Below are 25404 nucleotides of genomic sequence, written 5' to 3'. Positions count from 1 at the left end.
CAAAGCGATACTGAAAGAGGAACCTTCTCCCGTTTCAGAGCGTTTGCTCCCTTTTTAGGAAAAACTGAGTTAATAAAATGGAAGTGTTGGGCTTTTAGGCCGCAGAAAGTGGCATTTTTCTTTGTCCTCTTTAACTGGCTGTTCAGGCTCCATTTCTCCATCAATTACACAGTTAGCGCTTCAAAGAATAATCTGCTTAAATGCAAACAATTTTTAAATTTCTAGGGCACCTTGTTAGAGATTTATAGTGTAGAGTGTCAGGCTCCGTGGGGCAGAAGAAAGGAAGGAACAAAAGCTGCGTACGTGGCTCATGTACGCAAGAGCCCACAGACAGTGATGTTAATCTCATGTATTTTCAGCTGTGTAAAACTCATTTTCTTTAATGAGGAGGAAAAGAACTTGTGTTGCATGTACTCCCTTGCTATGCGTGGTGTTCACCTCGCATGTGGCTATAAAGCTGCCCCAGTGACTTATCAGTGGTTCCTTTAGATCAGGGCAAGGAACCTTTTTTAGGTCGGGGGCCTCTGACCCACAGAAAAATCATTCAGGGGCCTCACACAAGTGAGAAGCAAAAAAATCCCTCACTGACATGGCCCTAACTGAGGAGAAAGTCACTCCCCACAGTCCCCTCCCACACCAGAGCCTAGGGGGGCCCACGCTAACAGATCTCGTGTGCTCCAGGCCCTGCCCCCCTGTGATGGGGTGGCAAGGGGCTCCCCCAATGTGGGGGGAGCCCTGAGCCTCAGGGGCCAGATCCAGGCAAGCCAGGGGCCGCATCCGGAAGGAGGTGGGGTTAGGATAAAGGCAGGAAGCTGGTAACAGAAAAAGGCAACAGAGATGCAGTCTATCGACACTCGCTGGGCGTGAGGAGATGTGCTCCAGGCTACAGAGCTCGCTAGTCTGCACTAACGGCCTGAGAGGAGGGAGTCTGAGCTGGCACACCCAGAGAAGTTGCAGGAAGGAGTCAAGGAAAGGAGCAATAGGGTCTGGAGAAAGCAGGGCACAGCTGCAGGTACAGGGGCCCTGGCCTGGGGCCTGGCACGGTGGGCAGGTCTGGGTTCCCACACCAGCCCCAGGGGCATGGCACCCCGGGGCAATGCGTGAGGAGAATCCCAGGAGGGGAAGAGGTTAGCGACCTGTCTGGAGGACAGAGCACAGAGTCACAGGCAGGCACCGGATCTGGGAAGAGCTGACCCCTAGAGAGGCAAGGAGCGTGCGACACCAGCAGCGCGCGGTCCCCGTTACAAGGCCTGACTCAAGATCCAGCACAGACGCCCACGCGGGGCCAACGCCACAGAACCGTCCGGTTACAGTCTCCGAAGGGTCCCAGGAGGGAGGGGAAACGTGTCAGAGCAAGAAAGAGCGATTACGTAGACGTGGGGATAGCGATGGCAGCCGCTCTCCTCGGGAGGAGCAGACACGCACACGGCACTTTCCAAAAGACTCCGAAGGGCCGGAGCAGAACTCAGCCAAGTCTGCTCGAGCCGAGGGACAACTCCAGTCCCGCCCCTCTCAGAGTCACAAGCCACTGCCTCCTACTGCAACGCCGCGAGAGTTCGCACCTTTCCGTCACCTCCGGGGCAAGCAGGGCTCACGGCAACGCTGCCCTGGGAAGAAGTCTGAAAGGGCAGGTCACAAACCTCGGTGTGCTACAGAGCAACCTTCCTGCACTCGCCAGGGGCTCCTTGTCTTCCCCCCACCTGCCCCTCGTCCCTGTGCACCAGCCTCTCCTCCCCTCTGTTCAGAGATCTTCCGCAACCCTCCCGTCTCTCCCTCTTATGCCAAGGGCTTCTGTGAGTCTCCCACTCCTCCCTCCCCCCACACCTTTTATCCCCCATTGACAAGGGCTGTGTGCCCCCGATCCTCCCCACCCTACCAGGACATGGGCTCTGAGTCCCACGTCCATCTTGGATCAGAACCCTGTCCTCCAGTCCCAGCCCTCCATGCCAGGGTCTGTGAGCTCGGCCGTACCCGAGAGACGCCATCCAATGGGGTACAAGATCCCACACGTTCAGCCAACAGCTACCGACTAACACGCCCAAAGGGGCTCAAGTGCTATGAAGAGAGCAGGCTGCTCCTTGCCAGCAGGGAATGCACCCAAGAGCAGAGATGTGTCACGGCAAAGGAGAGCCCAGACACCACTCTGAATCCCTCAAAAACCACCTAGACCTGGATGACCCACGACCAAACCATGACGAACCGAACTAGAACCAGGAAGGCAAGAGGGGCAGCCCAGACTCCTCCCGAGTCGGACCCAACACCAGTACGACCAACAGGCGATCTAACCTCTAGAGAGACAACATACGCACCCTGGCCTTTGTCTAGACACGCCAGGGCCTCTTCTTGGGGAGCTGTTGGCTGGGTGCGCCACAGGGCCAAGTCACCCATCGAAACGTAGCAAAACATTCACCTCGGGCCCAACTCTCAGCAAAGTCTCACCAGATTTTTGGAGCTCCATAAGGATGGAGACAAACGTTTTAAATCACGAAACCCTTGAGGAATGAGGCAAATTAGCACGCATGAAACCAAATGGGTGGCGCATTCCTCGTTCCCATTTCAGCTGTAGAATCTCTCCCCATAATGTAGGAGTGCCACAAATCCACGTTCTTCTGGCTCTATGGATTTACAACGGCAGCAGAAACAACAGAGCTTAACAGAAGAGCGGCCAGACCAGGTCAGACCAAAGGTCCATCCAGCCCAGGGTCCTGTCTGCCGACATCGGCCAATGCCAGGTGCCCCCAAGGGTGTGAACACTTGATGATTACCCCCATTGTTCTTTCCCACTTCCTGATAGAGGCTAGGGACACCATCCCTGCACACCCTGGCTAAGAGCCATTGAGGGAGCTGGCCTCCATGAATTTATCTAGCTCTTTTTTGTACCTTGTTACAGTCTTACCCTTCACAACATCCTCTGGCAAGGAGTTCCACAGGTTGACTGTTGTGTGAAGAAAAACTTCCTTGGGTTTTAAAACTGCAGCCTATTCATTTCATTTGGTGACCCCTAGTTCTTGTGCTAGGAGAAGGAGTAAATAGCACTTTATCAACTTTTTCTAGACTTGTCATGGGTTTATAGCCCTCAATCACATTCCCCCATAGTTGTCTCTTTCCCAAGCTGAGAAGTTCCAGGCTTTTGAATCTCTTTGGGCATGACTATTCTAGGAAATCATTTCAAAATAGCTCCACTCAAAATAATAACTCCCAAAATGGCTATTTTGAAATGAGCTTATTCCCTGAAGAAAGCAGGAACACAGATTTTGAAATAACCAGCCCATTATTTTGAAATAATGGGCTTAGTAGTGTGGATGCTCTATTTTATTATTTCAAAACAGGGGCTAGTTTGAAATAATTCCCTAGTGTAGACCACAGCATCATATATGGAAGCTGTGTCATATCCCTAATAATTCTGTTGCCTTTTTCTGAAACTTTTCCAATTCCAATACTTTTTTTTTTTGCAGATGGGGTGACCACATCTGTGCGCAGTATTCAAGATGTGGGTATACAGAGGCAATAAGATGTTCTCTCTCATTTTCTATCCCTTTCTGAATGATTCCCAACATGCTGTTTGCTTTTTTGACAGCTGCTGCACACGGAGTGGATGTTTGCAGAGAACTATCCATACTGACTCCAGATCTCTCTTTCGAGTGGCTAAGTTAGACCCATTTATTTTGTGTGTGTAGCTGGGATTTAAGTTCTCCCATGTGCACTGCTTTGTATTGAATCAACATTAAATGTCGTATGCTGTTCTGTTGCTCAGTCTCCTAGTTTAGGCAGATCCCTTTGTAGCGCTTGGCAGTGTGCCTGGGACTTGACTACCTTGAGTAGTTCTGTGTCCTCTGAAAATTTTGCCTCCTCATTTTTTACCCCTTTTTCCAGCCCACTCATCAATCCGTTGAGGAGGACTGGTCCCAGAACACACCACTAGGGACCTCCGGGGGACATGAGCACGCTGGGTGGGAAAGAAGAATGTACGCGGTCCAGAGAAGCAAAGGAGCAGACATCGGAGGGTCGCCCATTCACAGCCACGCTCTGATGATCCCCGCTCTTCCCGAGGGGAGAGCAGCTGGCTGTGGCTTTGACTTCATCCCAGTGTAGTCTCTCTCCCTGCCACTGCATGGATGAGTGCAGAGGGAGGGAAATCCATTTTGCACCCTCGCTCTACGGCAGCACTGAATGGCTCCGGGACAGAGAGGAAGTCCTAGTGAACAGGACCCGTTCTTTGCTGCCACTAATCCATCAGCAGTATGGGCCCGGAGGACACGTTCTCAGACCCCAATTCATCTCACCAAGGAACTTTCTGACACCCGGTGTAAGACTTCACCAGTCCCAGAGAACAGCTGAGACTTAGCCCAATGTGGTGACAGATGATCAAGGCAACATTAGAGCGGTGAAGGAGCTCAAACAAGAGCAACAAATCCCACCTGAGAAACAATATTTTGGAGCAGCCTTTTGTCAACTATGCTCCCACAGACACCATTATCCATAGCATCCGACTATGCCTTTCTGAACATGTTTCATGTGCAAAGTTCTGTACTGCCTGTACTATGGATGTGAACGTGTAATTGAGTAGCTGATTAACCAATAAGCCCAGGCTTACCGGTTAATCTAGTTGACTACTCTTATTTCCCACCCTCCCCGCTGCTGTATCAGAGGCAGCGGGGGTGGGGAAGATCAAGAGCCAGTGCTGGGGGGAGCTGGCTATCAGAGGCAGCAGCACGGAGAAGGGAGCCAGGGGAGGCGTGGGCCCACCATGGGCAGGGGCTGCTTTACAGCAGCAGCCCCTGTCCGCCCCGGGGCGGAGGGGCGGGGTGTCTGAGCTCCCCATGGACAGGGGCTGCTGCCAGAGAAGCCTCTGTCCACAGCCAGCCTGGGCCACCTTGGACTCCCGCAGACAGAGGCTGCTGCCTCTCCATGCTGCTGCCGCTGTTTCAGAGGCAGCAGCGCAGGGTGGCAGGAAGCTGGTCTGCAGGCAGAGCTGGTTTTTAAACTGGCTCCCGCCTGGCACCCTGCACTGCTGCCTCTGACAAACAGCAGCAGGGAGTTCCCCAGGAGCGAGGCTGGATTGCGCTGGCTGCCGGCCCCGCCCCTGAGGACTAGAGGATAGTTGACTAGCCGCTAAGAATTCCTGCAGTTAGTCGACTATTCTATTACCCACCATCTAACAATCCTAAGCCGCGCTAGCACTTAAACAAGAAAAGCAATCAAGTGAAATAATTGATAAGTTATCTCGTCAGCCAATGAAAAGAAACCCCAGCTGAAAAGCAGGGCACACTGGAACCGCAAGGTTTTGACATGAATATGAGAAAGGAATCTCATGGCTAAGGCTGCCATAGCAACCTCTCCCCAGCACTCTTCTACGTGCAGCAATGTTGTTTCCTCCTGAGAATTTTTGCAGATTTTTTTTTAAATACACTAATTGCTGAGAAGATTTCAGTAAGGACCCGAACAACCAGGTCTTGACTGAGTGGGGTGAGACAGATCCAGGCAGCGTTGCGAGCAATCCCGTCTCTGGAGACGTGTGAATTGACAAGAGAAGGGTTAGGCTTTGATTAGACTGCACTTGAGGGAGGCAAGTTTGTATTTCGCTGCTTTTTTCTAACACCTCTTCTCTTTGGAAACGTCACTCTCCAGTCAGTAACTGGCACTGCCACTTGGCTTCAAGTTGTACTGCGGGACTTAGCAAAGTTCCACTGCCGAGCAAGACTGGCGGCGCGGCAGCAGCATTACGTATTGCTGAGAGAGCACGTGCTCAACACTCATTCGCCTGAGGACTTCGCTGCTGAAGTGACAGAGGGCGAATTCAAAAGGAAACGCCCATCATGTTCCTAACCCAAGAGACAGAACCATGGACGCAGCACAGCAAGTGTGGGGAAGAGCCATGTTGGGAGGGGATTTCATTATGCACGCCAGGCTCTCTTTTAACAACACTGTTTGTGATGATGCCGTCGCATTGTACGCGGCAAGCGTTACAGCTGCTTCACGGTTTCTGTTCTCCCCAGCAGCGGTTCCTCCGCACTTCCTGAAACTTTCAGCCTCCAAGAGGGCCTTTCAGGTTTGGGCTCTGCCCAGAAAGGGCTCTGGAAAATATGAAGCATTATCGTTCAGCCAAGCTGCCACACGGCAGGGCTTTCAGTTCACCACAGCCATGTCCACATGGGGCCTTCACAGGCTGGTGTGCTCCAGATTCATACCCTGTAGTCATCTGCTGGGCAGACAAACCCTACGAGACTTGCCCTAGGTCACACCCAGCCTGTGGAAAAGCCAGGAATTCAACATGGCCTTCCACCCCCAGCTTAGTGCGGGTCCAGGCCTCTCTCGTACGGACTCACTTTGCAGCCTGCATCTGACGAAGTGGGTCTTTGCCCATGAAAGCTTATGCTCCTACACTTCAGTTAGTCTATAAGGTGCCACAGGACTCCTCGTCGCTTTTGCAGATTCAGACTAACACGGCTACCCCTCTGATACTTTGCAGCCTTAACGTGCTATCAGCAGTGCTGTGTCTGAGGCTCTGTTTAAGACGGGGGGGGGGGGGGGGGGGTGTGAAGCACTACTTCCAGAGAAGCTACAGATGCCTTGCAAGCTCCGCCAAAAATGAGGCACTCGAAGACAAGAGACAAAGAGCTGGGGTGCGCTGGATGCTGCTCGCTGCGCAAGTGACAGCTCTGAGTTTTAGCCCCGCAACTCATGGCTGAGCCTAAGTAAATAACCAACCCAGAAGCGTGCTCCCAGCCCTGAGGAGAACCTGAGTCGCGGCTCGGAAAGGCAAGAGGAGACGGCTGCCCTGAAAAATGAGAGAAACACCTGGGCTATTTATTCATATTCTCACACAGAGTCACTTCTACCATCGCACGGCAGCCAATGGGGCAGCTGAGTGTCGGAGTAGAAACAGCAGAGTAGGCGCATTCATTCCAGCAGATTCCTGATTTTCATAGTCTTCCGGCTGAAGTAAATTGAATTTTTCACCAGACGGGATCCATCAGGTCTCTCAAACCGAGCCTGGGAGCACTGTAACCTGATCGGAGATGAAAGTTTTCTTGAAAGCAGCTACACCCACATCAGAATCCTAGTGACCAAGCACAACAGCTGACAAGCCGGAAGCAACAGCCAACTTTCCGGTGTCTGTGTGGCTGCCTTTCACAGAAGACACAAGTATCAGATCTTCCTGACTAGTCAGCTGGGGTTCCAACTACCTACAGGGGCATTGAAACGACTGCTGAGCATTGGGGTGACCTCCACGGCGGTGTGCTCATGCGGGGCTTCCCAACAGCCCAGCTACATCTGTAAAGGCAGGAGACAGGCTCGGTCATGCACAGGTTACGTTACAGGCTGTACCTTTCAACCGTTCCTAGGCCACCTGAGAGACTGGTCTCCAGAAAGGGAGCCGAGGGACCAGTGTGCGCTCCCAGGCAGCCCGTGCTTCCCACAACAGGCACCAGAAGCCAAGAGAAGGAACAAGGTTTCTCTCCGAACTGGAACTGCTGTCTGAAAGGGCTGGGAGTGGATTTTCCAGCTTGCTGTACACGCCTGTGGAGAAGTGCGGGGGTAACAAGGTCAGTCACAGCTGGAGATGGTGGGTGATGCGGGGCAGTCCAAAACCATGCAATTAGATGCAGCCTCCTGTGTCAAGCAGCACTTCTCACAGCTGGAGGTAAAGACTGGCACCAGCTCATATCCCTGGCCCGTCTGGGACCTGCTGAGTAATTCTTCCTGGGATTCCTTCCACCCCCACCGTGGGCAGAGGGATTTGCTCCTTTGCAAGTGAATTGAAATCAAGCTTCATTACAATGGGGGGCGGGGTGGGGTTTGAGAACCCACCAAGCTCGCTTAAGACTGCCTGGAGCAATGTAAAGGGACAAAGGGCATTCACTGCATTTAGAGCACCTATGGAAGACGACATAGAAAGTTGATGGAACGTGTTCACTTTTTCGCTCCTCCTAACCCTCAGTGAAGAAGGGATTCAGCCCTAGAGCGCTCAGACCGAACAAGATTGATTTCTCAAGGTTTCTTCCTTTGTATGCACAGACTAATCCTGCTGCCAGCCTTTATTAAACCTGGAAGTTCAGCTCCACAAAGCTTTCTACATAAGCAGTAGTGAGTCGCCCATAAAAAGCAGCAGAAATAGAAGGTGAGAAGAGAGCTGAAACTGTCGCACCATCTGCTCTGATTCACAAGCCTCTCTAGCATTCCTGTTGCTTGCTTCATGCCAGTCATTTCACCTTGCCAGCTCACAAGCTATTCCACTCGTGGAATTAGGCACTGGCATAAACATTTTCAGTTTCAAAAAAGGGAGCCCTTGTGTATTACTGGTATTCACAGAAGAATCTGAAACCGTTAACTGAGTTACTCCAACCAGTAGCTTTTCAAGTGATCAAATTTAAAATTATTTCCTAATGTAAAAAAACAACTTTCCTTTCAACTATTCCCTTAGCAAAGATATTTGATGCCACGTTCAAGCAGAGATATAAACCCTCCGAATTCAGAGAGATTCAGAATTACCTCAACTCTACCAAGACATCTTCAATAAATGAATATCAATAGTAAAAATAGAAAGCATATGAACACACACATTATGGAGTAGATTTTTTCAATGCACACGTGTTTAACTCCTGTATGCTTTTGTTGGTACCGCTGTATCAGCTGGGGATACCACCAAATTATATTTTTTACACACACACGCACACACACACACACACACACACACACACACACACACACACACACACACACTTCCTCTACTTAAAGTACTTAGTAATTTTCTTTGAACCTAATAAGCTTTAGTATTTGCTGCCAATTTGCAGTTTACATTTAGCAACTTCACCTGTTCCAATCACTTACCTTACTGCTTCAAATGAAAATAAAAGGCTTAAATGAAAAGGAAATTCACGGCATTAATAGAAAACTCTAACACACAACAGCATGCTCTCTCAGAAGAAACAAGTATGGCAGGATTTGTAATCTTGTCACAGGTTAGCCAGACAATGAACTTTCACAATGTAGATTATAAACACATATTCTTGGTGTCCCGTCACGGGTAGCTCGGAAGCAGATGCTATTCTTGAAGGAATCGTGTATCCTGTTCCACCTCAGCCCTGGGACATGGAAGAGTGTACTGTTGAAGACATTAAAAATGCAGCCAGCTGCTAAATATCCGAAGTGAAAAGCGGCAGAAAGCAACACATGGGAAGCCACAGACCCAGAGAACCCTGTCTGTTTTGAGAAGGATTCCTCAAGAGAAATTTCTTAGGTCAACTTCATTTTCCCCTTTTCCAGCCAGCACCAAGCGCAGTCTACTTGAGCTGTATCTTCAGTTGTGGTGCAGCAGACAGCATTGTACTTGGAGGAGGCAGAGAGAAAGCTGCGCTGCTATTGCTACTTCTCCTCCTCCTCCTCAGCTGCTTCCTGCCTCGAGCCGTACGCAGAACGCTCCCTCCCTCTTGCTCACACACCAGCACTCCGGGACTCAGAATGATCCCTCCTGTTATTAGCCATTCAGACGAGAATGGAAATTGATGGAACCAGCCTGACAATAAACCAGCCCCACTCCTGGGGAGTTAGGAGCGCAGAGAGCACAGCAGGCTGCTATGTATGGGAACAGCTCGCCGGCTGAGTCCACCGTCGCTCTCTGCAACTCCGGGGAAGGAGAAATGGGGCTGGGGGTAACTGCAATTACTGAAATGAGAGAAAATTCTTCTCCCCTCTCCTCCCCCTGCCGGATTTTATTATTAGCAGCAGCATCTACTGTCCACCCCCCACCCCCCCAAGTTAGCTGCCAGAGGAGATGTCATCCTTAGAAAGCAGATGAGTTCTAAACATCATCAGCAGATGACTGGATCCCATCCGAGGCCCCAACACACATGCATGCTCAACTCCTGCGTCCAAAAATAAATGTCTCTCTTGCACACACCCGGGAGCGGGCACGGGGATGGGATACATGCAGCTATGACTGGACTGGCGTACTCGGAAACATCAAGACTCATCTTCTACTCATTCCCCACGAGCCCGGTGAGAAGTGACGTGCTTAATTTAAAGGCCTTCTTCAAACACTGGCTTTGCTCCCCTCCGGTCCATTTAAAACAGGGCAGCTTAAATAACCTCCCTAGCCCCCGTAATAGCCATTAATCCTTCCCTGCCGGTTCCTCCACCAGACCACCCTTCCGCACATCCCTGCAAGCTCTTCTCCCTCTCAGCTCTGGCTCACCATGCAGTGAGCCACACTCCTCAGCGCCGGGGACTGAGCCCATCTCCCCTCTGCTCTGCACTTCTGTGGCGGAGACACCTTGCCTTGGGGGCAGCTGCAGAGTTCAAGGTCGCAGCTGAGAGTGATTTCCCGAGGGACTTAGGAGCCTTGGAGAATCCCAGCCCAAGCCCCTCCACTCTGCTCCCCTTCTGGCTATTTACTGGCTCTTGAACCTTTATACACATCCCCCCGGCACCCAGCAGTCCTAGCTGAGCATCAACTCCACCGCTTTTCCCTCAAGAGCCGACGTGCTTTCTTCCCTGTGCCCTCCTTGCACGGCTCGCTGCCCAGACCGAGCCACGAAGCCCTGCCCTGCCCCATGCCGCACTGCCTACAGCCAACCGCCAGCTGATCGCAGCGGAGCAGCTGGACAGCAGGGACCACAGGCCACCTCTCACTTCAGTCTCATGGAGCAGTCTGCAAACGCCGCACGCGGCTGCTCCAAGCAGCCCCACGCGCCTGTCGCCACCCGTTTCCGTCCTCTCCCGGGCGCTGTCTGCTCTCAGCTGCTGTGTTCTGCAGTCAGGAACTACAGGGCCGGAACAACGATCCTTGTAATGGATTCGTGCCACCCCAGGCTAGCCAGGCCCTGGGCCGACAGGCCGCGCAGTTCCATTGTCCAAGGCATGCTTAATACTAACGGCACCAATTCATTTGCTACGGCTTTCAGGTGGGGTGCCAAGTGCATTGGCCCAGGATGGAAACTCCTGTGGCAGGGTCGGTCCCACTCCTGGGTCCCAGGCCCCTGTTCCGCCCACAACCCGGCAGTTTAGGGGCCACAGTACAAGACCCACTTGCCTTTTCTCGGTATTTGGCCTTCTGTCCCTCGGCAAAACCAAGGGGCAGTGGGGCCGAGGCCCTGGCCAGTTGGGGCTGAGTAAGCAGTCCTCGGCCACCAGCTGAGGTTTCTGGCCACAGAGGGGGGAAGGAAGACTCCCAGCACTCCCTGTTGAAGCCCCTCACCTCCCCCTGCAGCCTTTGGCAGTGCTGGTGGTGCTCTGCTCAGCTCCGAGTCTCCTCCTCAGTTGTTCCCTCCTCTCCACCTCCACCCTCCAAACTCCTTCTCCGTTCCTCCCTCCCTCACAGGGAAGGTTTTTAACGAGGCCCCTGGGGCAGCCTGAAATTGCCCTGGCCCCTAATTGATTTATAGCAGCCCTGTCTCAGATGCCCCAGATGAAGCTAGGGCTCTTGTTGGGGTTTTTTAGCGCTGTCTCTCTCCCCTTCCATCCAGCCGGTGAACCTGCCCTGTCACACCTCCTAGATAAGCAAAGAAGAGAAGAGACAGCCTGGACTATTTCCAAAGCATCAGCCAGCCACACAGCGCTGCGCACACGCTCAGGACAGGACGAAAGCGCTTTCCCAGGGGAAGGCGATGAAAATAGCTAACTGGAAGTGTCACAATTGAGCATCATTTTCTCACTGACTGTTAGTAAATCCTTCCAGGCCCTGGCAAACCTTTGCCAGACGGAGCCTGGGCAGCACGGTGTCATTTCTTATGGAAGGCTCCGGCGCAGAGGGCCCAGGGCCGGTACTGCGTGGTTCAGTTCTGAGGCGGGTCTTCACTCCCTCGGTGGCGGGAGCTGTCTGCACTCCTGGACAACGTGCATTGCTCAGAGAGCAGCGTAATGGGAGACAGCAGGGCCTTTCGGGTCAGCGTGTGTGGGCTCTGAAGGCAGCGGGATAGCCCGAGGGGGGGGCCTCGGCTGCCTGAGCTTTCGAAGACTGGCGTACGAGATGTGGAGTGTGAGGCTAGGGCTAGCTCATGAAGTGTGGGCAGGTGCCACCAGCTAGCACAGGAGGACAAAAGAGTCCCTCGATAACTGCAGGGTGCTGAGGAATGAGATGACAGCAAATACGGAGACTCTAACGAGAGTCCCAGGAAACAGACACGCGAACCTCAGCACTGCAGACCACAGTCTCTAGACACGGCCACAAAATAAAGCAACACAAGTTAACCAAGCAGCACAAGAAATTGCTCTTCCTTGAGAATCTGTGAGATTGCTCTGCCTGCAGGCTGGCTGGGTTCTATTTGTTGGAGGGTGGGTGTTCACACAAATAATCCTTTCCACAAAAGGCCCGACAGCTGCAACTCAGACCTGACCAAACAGCCTGAGAGGAAGCATGGATCTCACATCAGGGATCGCTGCATTCAAGTATTTGCCCTCCTGCAGGAAAATGCCATTTCTACTTACCTTAAATACCTTCTCAAATTCACTGATAGGCAAAAATTAAAACCTGAGCCGGTAGGGAATTATTCCAACTGATAAAAACGGAATTGAGGAATGGAGGCCAAGCGCTTTGATGTTTGTTACATGTACTTTTTTTTAATTATCTTTGCATTTCATTCCAGCTTCCTGTAAAGCACTGAATGCCTGATAAAACTGCCAAGTAAGCAACTCCTCCACGGGCTGATTAACCAAGGGTAGACAAGTGAGCCCAAAGCAGGGCTGAGCTTCCTCTCCCCCATCGCCCCTTCTTTGGGGGAAGGGAAGCAGACCCACATCTAGCCCTGACCTTCTGCACATGGGAGGGGCTCCCTCTCATCCCGATTCCTCACTTGTACCCAGCTGTGCCTGGCCAAGACCGGATGCAGGTAAGGCAGTGGGGGGAGCCCGTGATCTGGTGAAAGTCACTGCTCTAACTAATAGGTAAATCTTTAGGGCATGGGAAGGTATGAGACAGGGCTGTGTGCTTGCCACTAAAACATGCTGCAAGTAGGAGAATCAGCCAGCTTGCTCTTCCCCAGGGACAGCTGCAAAGAAAGTAGCCGGCGCCTGGTGCAGATATTGAACAACTATCAATAGACGTTACTGAGCAAGGCAGCTGCGGTTCAGTGACTCATCTGCACAAGGCCCCCAAGGGAATGACTCGGCCTTGTCTGGAGACTCCCTAATACCCACCAGACGTGCCTGGATTGGCTGTCTGCAGGCGCATGGCTTGAGCGTATAAAACAGCCCCAGGCTTCACCCTTAGAACCACAGAACCCAGGGCGGGCAGGGCCCTCAGGAGGCATCGAGTCCAGCCCCCTGCCCAGAGCAGGACCAGCCCCAGGACTAAACCATCCCAGCCAGGGCTCTGTCAAGCCGGGACTTAAACACCTCTAGGGATGGAGACTCCACCCCCTCCCTAGGGAACCCATCCCAGCGCTTCCCCTCCCACCTAGGGAAACAGTTTTTCCTAATCTCCAACCTAGACCTCCCCCACTGCAGCTTGAGCCCATTGCTCCTTGTTCTGCCACCTCTCTCCTACCCTCACCTATCTACAAGCAACAAGGACATGAGAAGACTGAAGACTCCAAGAGAGAAGCCTGGCTCAGGTTTGTGCTAGCAACAGCAACAGCCATGGGGTGAGAAAATCAGATTCATCTAGAGGCTGCCCAGGCTGGCGGGGGAGAGCGCTTAGGCTGCACGCTGATATTTTATTTTATTTTGGTAACAAACTCTGGCGTTTGCCTGTCACTTATAATCATGTAAAATGTTTCTCTATTCAATACATTGGTTTTAGTGTTGCTCTTTATCAGGGAGTTGGCCTGAAGTGCTCAGGAAATCAGTGCCGATTTACCGGAGCCGGTACATGTCCACATTCCACCGAGGAGGAGGTGAACCAATTAATAAATGTGCGGTGTTTGTGTTGAGCAGTGCAGGATGGTACGTCCTTGAGGCACCGTGCTGGGAGCTGGGGGGATTTGGCTGGTGCCTTTCTGATTTGACAGCAGCTCTGGGAACAGCCCTACGATCTCACTGGGCATATGGCTCCGTGCCGAGTGACCAGAGTGCCTGGCGAGGTTTGCTGCTGGTTACTTAAGGCACTGAGACACAGAGCCCGGGATGGAGAGACACAGGGACACAGAGGTCCCTTGGTCCCAGCCTGTGTTCCACGGATCCCGTCACCGGGGGATGGAAAAACAGAGAAGATTAATGAAGAAAGGGACAAGATTTTGTTCAGCGCTGGAGAGAGATGGGTCAAACAGAGCCAAGAGGGGTCCAAGTGATGGCAGGCAGAGGTAACTAGCCAGAAATCAAGCCCTTACCCTTTCCACACAGGAGCCCACCCTGCCTGAATGTGCCTCAAATTCAACACAGGCACACAGACACCATGCTCATTAGAGCGTAGTGCTCCCCCAGCGCCGCACGGCCCCCTGCCACACACCAGCTGGGCACCAGGGGATCTTCATCCTGTCTGATGTGGGTAGACCCTAAGCATCTGCCACACTCCGGGGCTCTCCCAAACCTGCTGGGGGACCCTGGCCGCAGGGACGGACGCAGCCTGTGTAAAGCAAGGAAAGTTCTGAAATAGAATGACCGTCCAGGCGGGCGATCCTGCGATCCCACTGGATGGCGAGCTGCACAACCCGCCCATGGCGAGATGAAAATCCCACGTCTCCGGGGAACCGCATGGAGGCCCGCACGTGCCACTTCAACCTTGCAGCTCAGTGGAGAGCGCAGGGAGCACGTCGACTGCTCAGAACGAGCCGCCTGTCACTGATGCTACCAAGAGCCACCGGGATCTGGATCAGCTCAGAGAAACTGGTGCAGACCGGCTCACTTCAGGACATCTTCTGGGGGTGGGGACAAACCCTTCGTACATGGAATACGAGGCACACACTCGTATGTGACTCTGCTCACCAGGCACAAACAACGGCGCACATCACAGGGACTTGTCCCCTTCATTCTTTTACTCTTCCCCAGCTCACTGCGGTGGCACCGTGCCGGCTAACCAACGCTCAGATGGCATTCTGAGGTCACTGCTACTTACGCAAACCACATAGAAGGTGGCGGCCAGGTAAGAGTCTTCGAATATGTTAAGGGCTGTTAGAAAGGGGTTAGGCCAATCTCCAACTACTAGGTTTTATAATGGCCTTCTCTGGGGTTCCTGCATCTTCCTGTGATGCTGCCCAATGCTGAAGGAAGGTTACTGGATTAGACAGACCACAGCTCCGGTCCGATAAGGCAATTTCTACGTCCCTGTGTCTTAAGGGGAAAAGTGAAAGGGACTAGATAGCAAGCTAAACAACGGCTCAACACAACCTAAACAATGGAACCCTCCACCCCTCTCTCACGTCATCTACGGTAACGGGAGAACGTTTCCTGACGAACAGGATTCTGAGTTACCTGGGCCCTTTCATTGACTTCTCATCTGACCCAGCCGCTCAGTCCCACGTCCTAAATGGAAACAAAGGTTTCGACTCTTCCATTCACCGAAAGTACAAGGTAATATTTCATGGCTGTGCGTGAGGAGCCCCTTTTATTTTATCCTGTGTCAGGGGCGGGGAACCTCAGGCCCAGGGGCTTGCCTGGATCCAGCCCCCGAAGCCCAGCATTGGGGAGCCAGCCCTGGCGCTTCAGGCCTCCTGCCATGCACCGGGACGACTGGTGCACACAAAATCTACTAGCCCAGGCCCCCCTAGGCTCTGGTGCGCGAGGGAAATATGGAGAGTGTCTTTCTCTCTGTCGGGGGCTTCTCACTTGTGTGCGGCCCCTGACAGATTCTTCTGTGGGTCAATGGCCCTTGACCCAAAAAAGGTTCCCGCCCCTGCTCTATGTGAATGGCTGCTGAGGAATCTGCAAAGCTCACTTGATTTCCCAGCATGCGCTTGGCTCCTTCTCCGACAGCTTATGAGATGAGGCCTTGGCATTCTCCGACTCACCGGAGCACAACCAGCCCAACCATTGCCTCGGAAGTAAGTTACACTCCAACCACAGAGGCATTAGGCAACAGATGTGGCTCAGGGCCACGTGTTTATCATTCCACCTTCGTGAGCCCAATTACCTTAGACCGAGACACCCTCCGGCACGCAGAAAGCTCTGGAAAGCAGATCTCAGACTTCTAGCAGGAACAGCCAGGCAACTCCACTGCTCTTCCCTGGGGCTGCCCACGTCCTGCCAATGGTCCCCCGACCCTCTTGTCCTACCCGGCCTGTCATTGTCTACTCAACAGACTGACCACACTGACCTCAGCTGACCGTTAGCATTCAGCCACTTGGCCGCGCGACTCGCAGCCCAGTAGCAGTCACACCAACGGCTGTTTCTATAGGCCAAACACAGTGGTTGTAGTGGAATCCCAGAACAGTCTGGTGGGAAGGGACCTCGAAAGGCTGCCTGGTCCAGCCCTCAGCACTGAAGACAGGATCAAGTCAACTAAATCAACCTTGACAGACACCTAGCCTGTTCTGAGATGGGTTTCCCAGCCTCCCTCGGGAAGCCTGTTGCAGAGCTTAGCTAACCTGAGAATCAAAGGCCTTCCCAATATCTAACCCAAATCCCCCTGGCTGCAGATTAAACCCACAGAACAACTGATCTCCAGACTGAAGAGGCCCCGTTTTTTAACTTCTCCTCGTAGGTCAGGCTCTGAACCTTTTGTGGTGTTTTGCTTTGCTGCTGTTCATGTCCTCCAGGCTCTCTCCTCGCTGTCCACATCTTTCCTGAAGCATGCTGCCCAGAACGGGGCACTGATGCCCCAGTGGGAAAACTGCCTCCCATGTCTCACCTACCGCCCTTCTAGTAACACTCCCCGGAGGAATATGGACCTCTCTCACAGCTGCATCACTCTGCCGGCCCACGTGCAATCAGAGCACAGACAGCAAGAGCATGTAATGCAAGGAGAACTCTCCCTCTGCTGCTCCCTCGTTCCAATGACATCTCCCTTCGTGAGATCCACTACCGAGTCTGATTTTTCATGAGATCAGAGCACTACAATCAACGTTTTAACCACACACCTAATTATGGAATCAACTTCACCCAGTGAAGCAAAAGTTTCTGAATAAACACGCAGAGATGAGTGGGAGGAAGAAATGGGATTATACTCCCATTTGAAGTAATGAGAGCAGACAGGCTTGGGGAAGCTTTGAGTGACTTCAGAACATTTGCAAATTTTACATGATATTACTTAAAAGATACAACGAATAGTCTGGCAGCACCTTAGAGACTAACAAAACATGGAGATGGGATCATGAGCTTTCGTGGGCACAGCCCACTTCTTCAGGTGACTGGAATATTAAAAGTCCAGTTCCAAAATAAACAGGGGTTGGGGGGGGAGGGAAGAAGGAAGGGAGAAAAATAGAGTTTATGTTTTTCCCCCCCTTCCTCCCTTCTCCCCCCCATACCCCCTATTTATGTTGGAAGTGGACTTTTAATATTCCAGTCATCTGAAGAAGTTGGCTGTGTCCAGGAAAGCTCATGATACCACCTACATGTGGTGTTTGTCTTTAAGGTGCTCCTAGATTATCTGTTTAAGTTTTTCCAGTTGCAGACTAACTCAGCTACCTCTCTGAGCTTAAAAAAACCACAGTGAGTCATAGGAGTCATGGAAAGCAAACCAGACCTCTAATATTTCCGGTCCGGGCCATACCCTTCAGACAAAGAACTGGGAGCATAGTACGCGGCAGATACCCTTCCTCACCTGCCTCATTTTCGAGAGCCCCACTGGGGCAGGGAAACATCTTACTGAAAACGAAGTGTAGATGGGAGAGAGAAAATCAGATTAAAACGAAAGAAATGGTCTCCATGACGTACCTCATCGGACACGCTGCAGAAGCTGGACCACACAGGTAGGGTTCAGGGTTCATCGGGGAGATGCTCATCTCATATTCCTCCTCTGGGTTTTTCAGCCAGTCGGCAAGTCCCTTGGGACAGTGTGACAGTGGGGGGCTGTTCTGCAGGGACTCTGGGAGCATCTGTGTAGAGCCCAGCGGGGGATGGGGATCTCCTGAGCCAAGACCAGTAGATCAGAGTTTCCCAACCTATGGGTGGCCATTACACTTCAAAAGGGTCACCCAGTATCTCCCCAAGTGGCTCTGCCCCTCACCCGCCCCCCCTCGTTTTTGAATTGCTTTGGGTCACCAAGTCTTCCTGAATTGTCAAAATGGGTCCCCATCTGGAAAAGGTTGGGAACCGCCCATGCACACAATGGCCCAGCCACTTCACACCTGGCCAGGGGAAGGAGTTTGGACAAGGGGGGGGGCTGCCAGTGGGGAGGAGTGACCGGGGGCTGGGAGAAGAGGCAGGCTGGGGGAGGGGGATGAGCAAGGCAGACTAAAGCCAGGAGAAGGGGGGTCCTGGGGTCCTTGAACCCCTACCCCCAGGAGGGCTAAGGCTGCCCACTCTCCGTGTATCCCGCGACCATCGCCTGCTTCCCTGAGAACCAATAAACCTCCTGCTCTACTGGCTGGCGGAGTCACAACTGGCTGCAGATGGGAGTGAAGGGTCGGGGGCTCCCCGACGCGCTGTCACAGATTCTGGTTTTAGGTCCTCCTTGGAGACCCCTCAGTTGTACTGCCCAGATTCCAACAGGCCCTCCAATTCCATCCCTAAAACGGCCCAGCACGTTCCAAAGCATTCCGCCCAGGCTCACGGATCTTACGGCACTCGCGACAATCAGACTGGAAGCAAAATCCCACTACAACCTTAATTAATGTTACTGTGGCTGTTCCCCGTCATTCAGTGAGCAGCCTTCACGTCAACAGTTGTTGCACTGAACCTCCTTCATTTGGCTTAATAATCAGGGTCAAATACTTCAACCCCAGGCTGACTTGTAAAGCTTGGCCCCTATATTCCTCTGAACTCAGGCATCCTGAACTAGGAAAGTTTATAATGTTTCCTTCAAGTGGCCACTGTCTTCACAACAACAACCCAGGAACTCTATATTAACAGGAGCAAAAGCAAGGAATGCCTGCAAGTGCTGCTTTGGAGACTTGCATTAATTACTTCAGTTTTTAGTTCTACTAGTCATTTAAAAATAACTCTTTTGAACTCATTAAGTGCGTGGCTTGGGAGAGCAGAGAAAAACGAGCAAGTGCTCTGGATGTCGTGGGAGGCTGTCTTCCTGAATTACCAAAATACTCTGGGTCTAAATATCCACAAGTCGCCATGGTACCATACAAAGGTTTCATCTTCAGGCATTTTGTCAAAAGCCAGAATGTCAGAGTCAATCAGCATGCAGCAGAAATGCTTAATTTGCTCCTAGGCAGCAGCCAAACAAGGCACCAGGTGCTGTCTGGAACATGGAGGAAGAGACTGTCCAGGGCTGATTGTTCAGCACAGGCTGTGGCTAAGGAAGCAGCCAGGAAGAGCAGAAATGCAGGGAGCTGAGTTCTGCAATGCCTTGATGGCCCAGGGTTTCCGACTTGAGACCCAGAAGGCAAGGGGTGGCCAGGGAAGGGACTGAAGAAAGAAGCGGCCTGGCCAGAGCAGTGGGCAAGGACCAAGTCACAACGAAGCAGCATTTGACTCCTGCAGGTTGTGCCCCGGGCTCTGGCTCCCCACGAGAGCTGTGGAAGTCATGGACAATGCCTGAAAGAGAAAGATGCACAATCCCCTTGCAGCTATGCCCACGCAGTGTGCCACCAGCTACTGGATCCTGGGTACCATCTCCGAGTCAGAGCCAGGCCTCCTCGCCAGCAGAGCCCAAAGCTCCCCAACACCCTTCATCTTCAGGCCCCGCTACAAAGGACTTGCCCCTTGGGCAAAGTACTCAACAAAGAACCAGAGAAGCCGCACCCGGAGCACACACAGGTGAGCCATGCTCTCACCCATGAGGACTGGCACCGAGGAGCTGGACAGTCGCATGCTGGACAGACGGAGTCTTCTGCACTCAGCGTCCATCCATGTGGTCCCAGCTGCTAAGTGTCATGTGATGTCATAATATAAGGCAGTTCCTGGCGCATGTGACTGGTCACCTTTTCCAGCATTTCTTTGGTCACCTGTGCCTGCATCTGCAGAGAGCCTGAGATGGAGGAACTGCTCCTGGCAGTACTGTGGGTGTTCTTTGGGAGCCCTCCCAATACCACCCAGCGAAGAAGGGCAGCTGCTGGGCTCAAAACGGTGGGATCCGAACAACATCCTGCTGCTCTGCAGGGCAGAGAAACCTGCCCCACTGGCACATCTCCCAGTGAGGGGCATGGCTCTCACACAGACACAGAGCCCTAGGCCCCCCATCAGGATGTGCAATGGCTCCAAACTGCCTCCGTCGGGTTCTGATGCTGCTTGCCAGCCTGCCTCTGACATCTCCTCGGGCAAGTCGCACTATCAGCTCAAGCTCAACACAGCCCCTTGTCTCCCCCCTCAGCCTTCCCTCCTACCTCTCATGCTACTGCCTGGGTGTCTGCCTCAGGCCTCTCTCCAAATCCTCACATCCAGGATGTGTCTAATTGGCGAGGATTCCAAGTAACAGCACTCAGCTATGGACATTCAACTGAGTTACACAACTTGAAAACCATACAACTCCTGAGATAGCAACCCCCCATCCGCACCCCACCAACTCATCTCCCTCCTGGTAAGCCCCTCAACATCCCATGCTTGTTTTGAGTTGGTCCCACAGTCAAACTTCCTCCTCTTCTGCCATTTCTAGTTATGTGCCCACACTCTCTAGTTCCACAACACCCAGCCACGCTTAACTTCCGTGGCGGCTCCTATGATGGAAATCTATTCTTCCCTGCAGATGGACTCGTAGTTAAGAGCAACTGAATGCTGAAGGTTCCAAAACACCGTCTGGATTGATCTCAGGGATGGAGGAATCGAACAAAGCAGTTGTCTGGAAGGCAGGACAACAGACTCACCCTGGGAGGGACCCCACATCAGGACAGGAACAGCACGCAGCACAAAACTGACTCCATAATTCAGGGTGTGTCTAGACGACAGGGTTTTTTCAAAAAAAGTGGCCTTTTTTCAAAAACAACTTCACCTGCGTCTAGACTGCCGTCACATTCTTTCGAAATTAAATCAAAAGAACGCAGTGGTTTTTTCGACACTGGTAAACCTCGTTTTATGAGAAAGAACGCCTTTTTTCAAAAGAGCTCTTTCGGGAAAAAAAGAGGCCTTCTTGAACACAAATAGGGCTTTTTCGAAAGACAGCGTCCAGATTGCCTGGGTGCTCTCTTTTGAAAAAGCAGATCACTTTTTCAAAAGTGTTATGGCTGTCTAGATGATCTCTTTCGAAAGAGGCTTGCAGCCCAGATGTGCCCTCCGGGACATCATTCCCAGCGCTTCCACAGGGATATATTATTTTAAATCCTTGTCTACAGTACCGTCCATGATGGACTGTGTGCTTCTCAAACATCCTAGGACCACGGCATTTGCAAACTAAGAATGTAGAAGGGCCCATTTTGTGAAGGAAAAACCAAGACCGTCTATCAGAGGAAGTTAATGTTTGTGCTTTAATCCATGCTTCAGACAGTTATTTCATTTTCCTAATCAGTGACACATGCACTCTGCCATCAGAGCAGGGTATGACCAGTGAGTCGCACAACAGACACGGGGCCTCCGGTGGAAGGGAACTGTGTTTTCTCACGGAAGAGCTGCTTGCCCTGTGAATGGGCATGAGGCAGACATGCTGTGGAGCGGGGGAGAACGTTGTCATAGAATTACAGGCTGAAAGGGCCCCAAGGGCCAAATTAAGGTCATGCAGGCAACTCGCATTCTGGCAGTCCTAATTTTTGAGCACTTGATTTATCGACCTTAATAATGTTCTGCTTGCCCAGTTGTGCGCGCATCTCGGATCTCGCTCGCTGCCGCCTCCACTTCAGCCTCTCCCTGAGGCAGCTGCTCACCGCATCAGGGCCAAGGTTGGAACAGAGGTGGTGGGAAGAGTTTGCTCTTTGTGCCCGGTCACAGTATGGACCTGTCCCTGTCTGCCGTCCCGCTCTGCTCAGTCGGGAGCCATGTGCCGATTACACTTAAACCTTTTGGCACTTTCTGCATTTGCTCTCAGGTGAGAATCTTCGTTTAAAAGCCCGTCTGTACAGACACGATACCATGCCTACTGAGCCACCTTTTCCCTTACGGGTAAGAACTACCACATTCCTCTTGGGCTTTCTATGGCGCTCACCACCGTGGTGTCTGAGCACCTCACCAATGTTATTTTCACAACACTCCAACTGGACGCCCAGAAAAGAAGGGACACACAGTTACCGGCTACTGGCGGCAAACAGAGATGAAGGTGGCAAACAGAGCTCATACAGGAACTCTGGGGCAGAAACAGGGATTCGATCCAATATTCCAGGGGTAAGATTTAGTGGCCTCACTCATGGGGCCATCCGTTCCCTTCCTGCAGGTCCCTTGCTTCTTTCCCTTCACACCTTCCAAGTTGTCCCCCACAGGAAGCAGAAGTGCCCTCACCTTCCTCTCACTCATCCCCAGAGCAGCTCCCATCTAAGAGGAAAATTGTATCGGATCGAGTGAAGACCACCACCATGCAGATGCATAAAATCAGACAAATCAAGACTGCACAGTCTTAATTGTGGCAAGCCCTAAATGTCGTAACTGCAACATTCTTTTAGTGCAGTGTTTGTTTTTCGGGGGGGAAGGAAAGGGAGGAGTTGGTAGCAAACTAAAAAAAAAAACCCCAGAAAACTACTAAAACAATGAAAATTCAGAAAAACCAGAAGTTCTGCCACATAGAATCACAGCAAGTTGAAACCGTAGGGTCGAAGCTTGGACTCCGCCGCTGGTGCAAAGGGAACGTAGCTGACGGAAGTCGTGGACGGCATTCTTCTATGGACCCGCCTCTAGAGGGGGATGGGACAAGCTGTCAATAGACGTCACAGGCGTTTACGGAGAGCAGAGCAACAGGGAGAACTCGGGAATCTGGACACATCTAGTGGACAAACACCCTGCTGCCCCCGGCCTGCCTTCTGACCACGTCCCCTACAGCTTGTCCCTGTACCAATCCCACCTCCCAAGCTGCAGCTCCTCTCCCAGTCTCCATTCCCTGCCCCGCCTCCACCCACCCTCCAGGCCTAGCTCCTTTCCCCTCCCACTCCCCCCAGGCACATTGTTTCTTCCTCCAGGCTGTCCAGGTGGCAACAGCAGAAAGGTGGACAGCGTCTCCCCGTGCAGGTGCCCGGCCCCACAGAAGCCAGGCACGGCAATGGCAGTCCCAAGCCAGAGCGCACAGACCATGGAAACTCCAGACAAGTCTCTCCTGAGCAACTCTCCGAGTCTCTACGGATAGCTCAAGTACTGGAGACCACCGCTACCCCGACAGCTGGTGGGAAAACAACACAGCAGGGCACAGGCCATCCAAGTTCTCAGAATGCACTGGAGACTGTTCTTTATCTCAGGAGCTTGAGAAAGCTACTGGGGAGGGGTGGGGGGGAAGCTGTTCTAGATTGGATTCTAACCAACGGGAGGAACTGGCTGAGCATGTGAAAGCAGAAGGCAGCTTGGGTGACCATGAAACGATTCTCAGGAACAGTAGAAGAGAGAACAGCAAAATAAAGACTGCATCAGAAAGATAGGCCGTATGACAAGAGACCACCTTGGCTTAACCAAGAGATCTTGAATGATTTAAACATCAAAGAGTCCTACAAAAAGTGGAAACCAGTCTAATTACAAAGGATGAATACAGACAATACATGGCCTTTAAGACGGAGAGAAAGCTAGCTAGATCATTGGGCTCAAAGAGTAGATCTCAACCACTCAAAATCTGGCTGGTATCAAGCAGTGCGCTCCAGGGGCCTGTTTTGTTCAACGTCTTATTAATGACCTGGATGAGAAGATGGATTGCACCCTCAGCAAGTTCACAGGTGACACTAAGCTAGGGGGAAAGGTAGATACACTGGAGGGTAGGGATCAGGTCCTAGACCAACTGGAGGACTGGGCCAAAAGAATTCTGATGAGGTTCAACAAGGACAAGTGCAGTCTCTTGCATTTGGGATGGAAGAATCGCAAACACTGGCGACCAAATGGCTAAGTTTCACACATACACAATGGAAAGTGACGGTCTAGGAAGGAGTCCTGAAGAAAGGGATCTAGGGGTCAGAGTGGACCACAAGCTAAACATGAGTCAGCAGCGACATGCTGTTGCAAAAAAAGCCAACATGATTCTGGGAGGCATTAACAGAACTTCCCTGCTGAATTTCAAGTTGATTTTCCAAAGCCAGAAGGAGCCAGAGTTTTTCAGTGAAAAATGTTATAAGAAGTTTTAAAAACCAGACAAAATGTGTTTTCCTTAATCTTCTTCTCCAAAAGGGCTGAAGCATTTCTGCTGACACTTTATATAGGTTTGTGTTTGTAAATATCAACTGGAGCAGACATCAGACATGCCAAATTTTAGTCTGAATGGTTCCAGCTTGACAAAATGTTAAGCACCAAAAACAGCCTCTCATAATGGAAACTGTCAGGAAATCTTCACTATGGACAGTACTACCAGCTCCAGCAGCAGCCATTCCATCTTTTATGGCGTTTCCGTTTTGGCAAATACCTGCTCTTCCTTTTACCAACAAAAGCTCTTTCAATAAGACTAGTAAGTGCTACCACTGTGCTCAGCACCGTACAAGAAAAAGACGACTAACTTTACAGTCTGTAAGAGCAACAGAGCATACATGGCGCGCAAGAAGCCCAGCAGAAGGAATCAACCTGAGGGGTGTACGTTGGTGCAAAACAATTTGCTGGCTCTCTGCATTTTAGGTGAGAGCAGAGCGCGGAGGGGGGTGCTCTTGTGGAGCGGGCAGAAAAAGAGGGGACTAATTCATCTGTGGGACTGTAACCACAAGGAACAGAGGCAGACTAGAGACTGAAGGTGGAGAAACTCCCCCTCCTGTAGCAAGATCAATGGAAGCATTCTACAGTCTACCTAGCGGCAACTACCCCACGAATGAGATCAGCATAGCTCCAACACTCACAGGTGTGGATTAGTCATCCCCCTAAGCCCCACAGCCACACTGATCATGCAGACAGGCAAAACCATTTCCCTGTTCATTTTTAGAGCAGGCGATCTAGAGAGCACACGGTGAGACTGCGACATCTGTGAGCTCAGACATGGGACTGTTCCCTTCTGTAGAGCTCGTCTCTCCATACCCTTATTCCACCCAAGCAGCAAGACACCAGTTGGTTAAAGAGAATCAAATGAAGGCTAGAGACTCCTATGGGAAGTCCACACATGCACATTCCTCTTCATTGCTTTCTCTGCAGATCTTATTAAGACGTGAGCCACAGCGAGATGAGGTACTGCCTCACATTACAGCTGACAGCCCCAAGTCCCGCTATCACTCCAGTAATAATGGAGCCAGACACAGCTTTCACACTTTCCGTAAATAGAGCTGACAAGCTCCACAAAACAGGCCTGAATCCCACACTGGGTAATCTCGCTACCTACTCGGACATCTTCCCCAATCAGCAAGAAATCCAATGTGAAAAATGCAAATGACTTGCAGTAAACCTCTATGAAAGGATACA

At 51.8% G+C, this 25404-nt stretch overlaps 1 protein-coding gene across 6 annotated transcripts in view; it reads right to left on the bottom strand.

Annotated features, from left to right (window-relative positions):
• The window catches only part of UNC13B (unc-13 homolog B), a 341304-nt gene that overhangs the window by 153757 nt on the left and 162143 nt on the right, over positions 1 to 25404 (bottom strand). The window lies entirely within an intron of this gene.

The sequence above is a fragment of the Pelodiscus sinensis genome, chromosome 6, assembly GCF_052426305.1.
Source record: "Pelodiscus sinensis isolate ZL-2025 chromosome 6, ASM5242630v1, whole genome shotgun sequence".
NCBI classification, from domain to species: Eukaryota; Metazoa; Chordata; order Testudines; family Trionychidae; genus Pelodiscus; species Pelodiscus sinensis.
The sequence above is the reverse complement of the archived record's forward strand: the minus strand, read 5'-3'. Positions and strand labels throughout refer to the sequence as shown.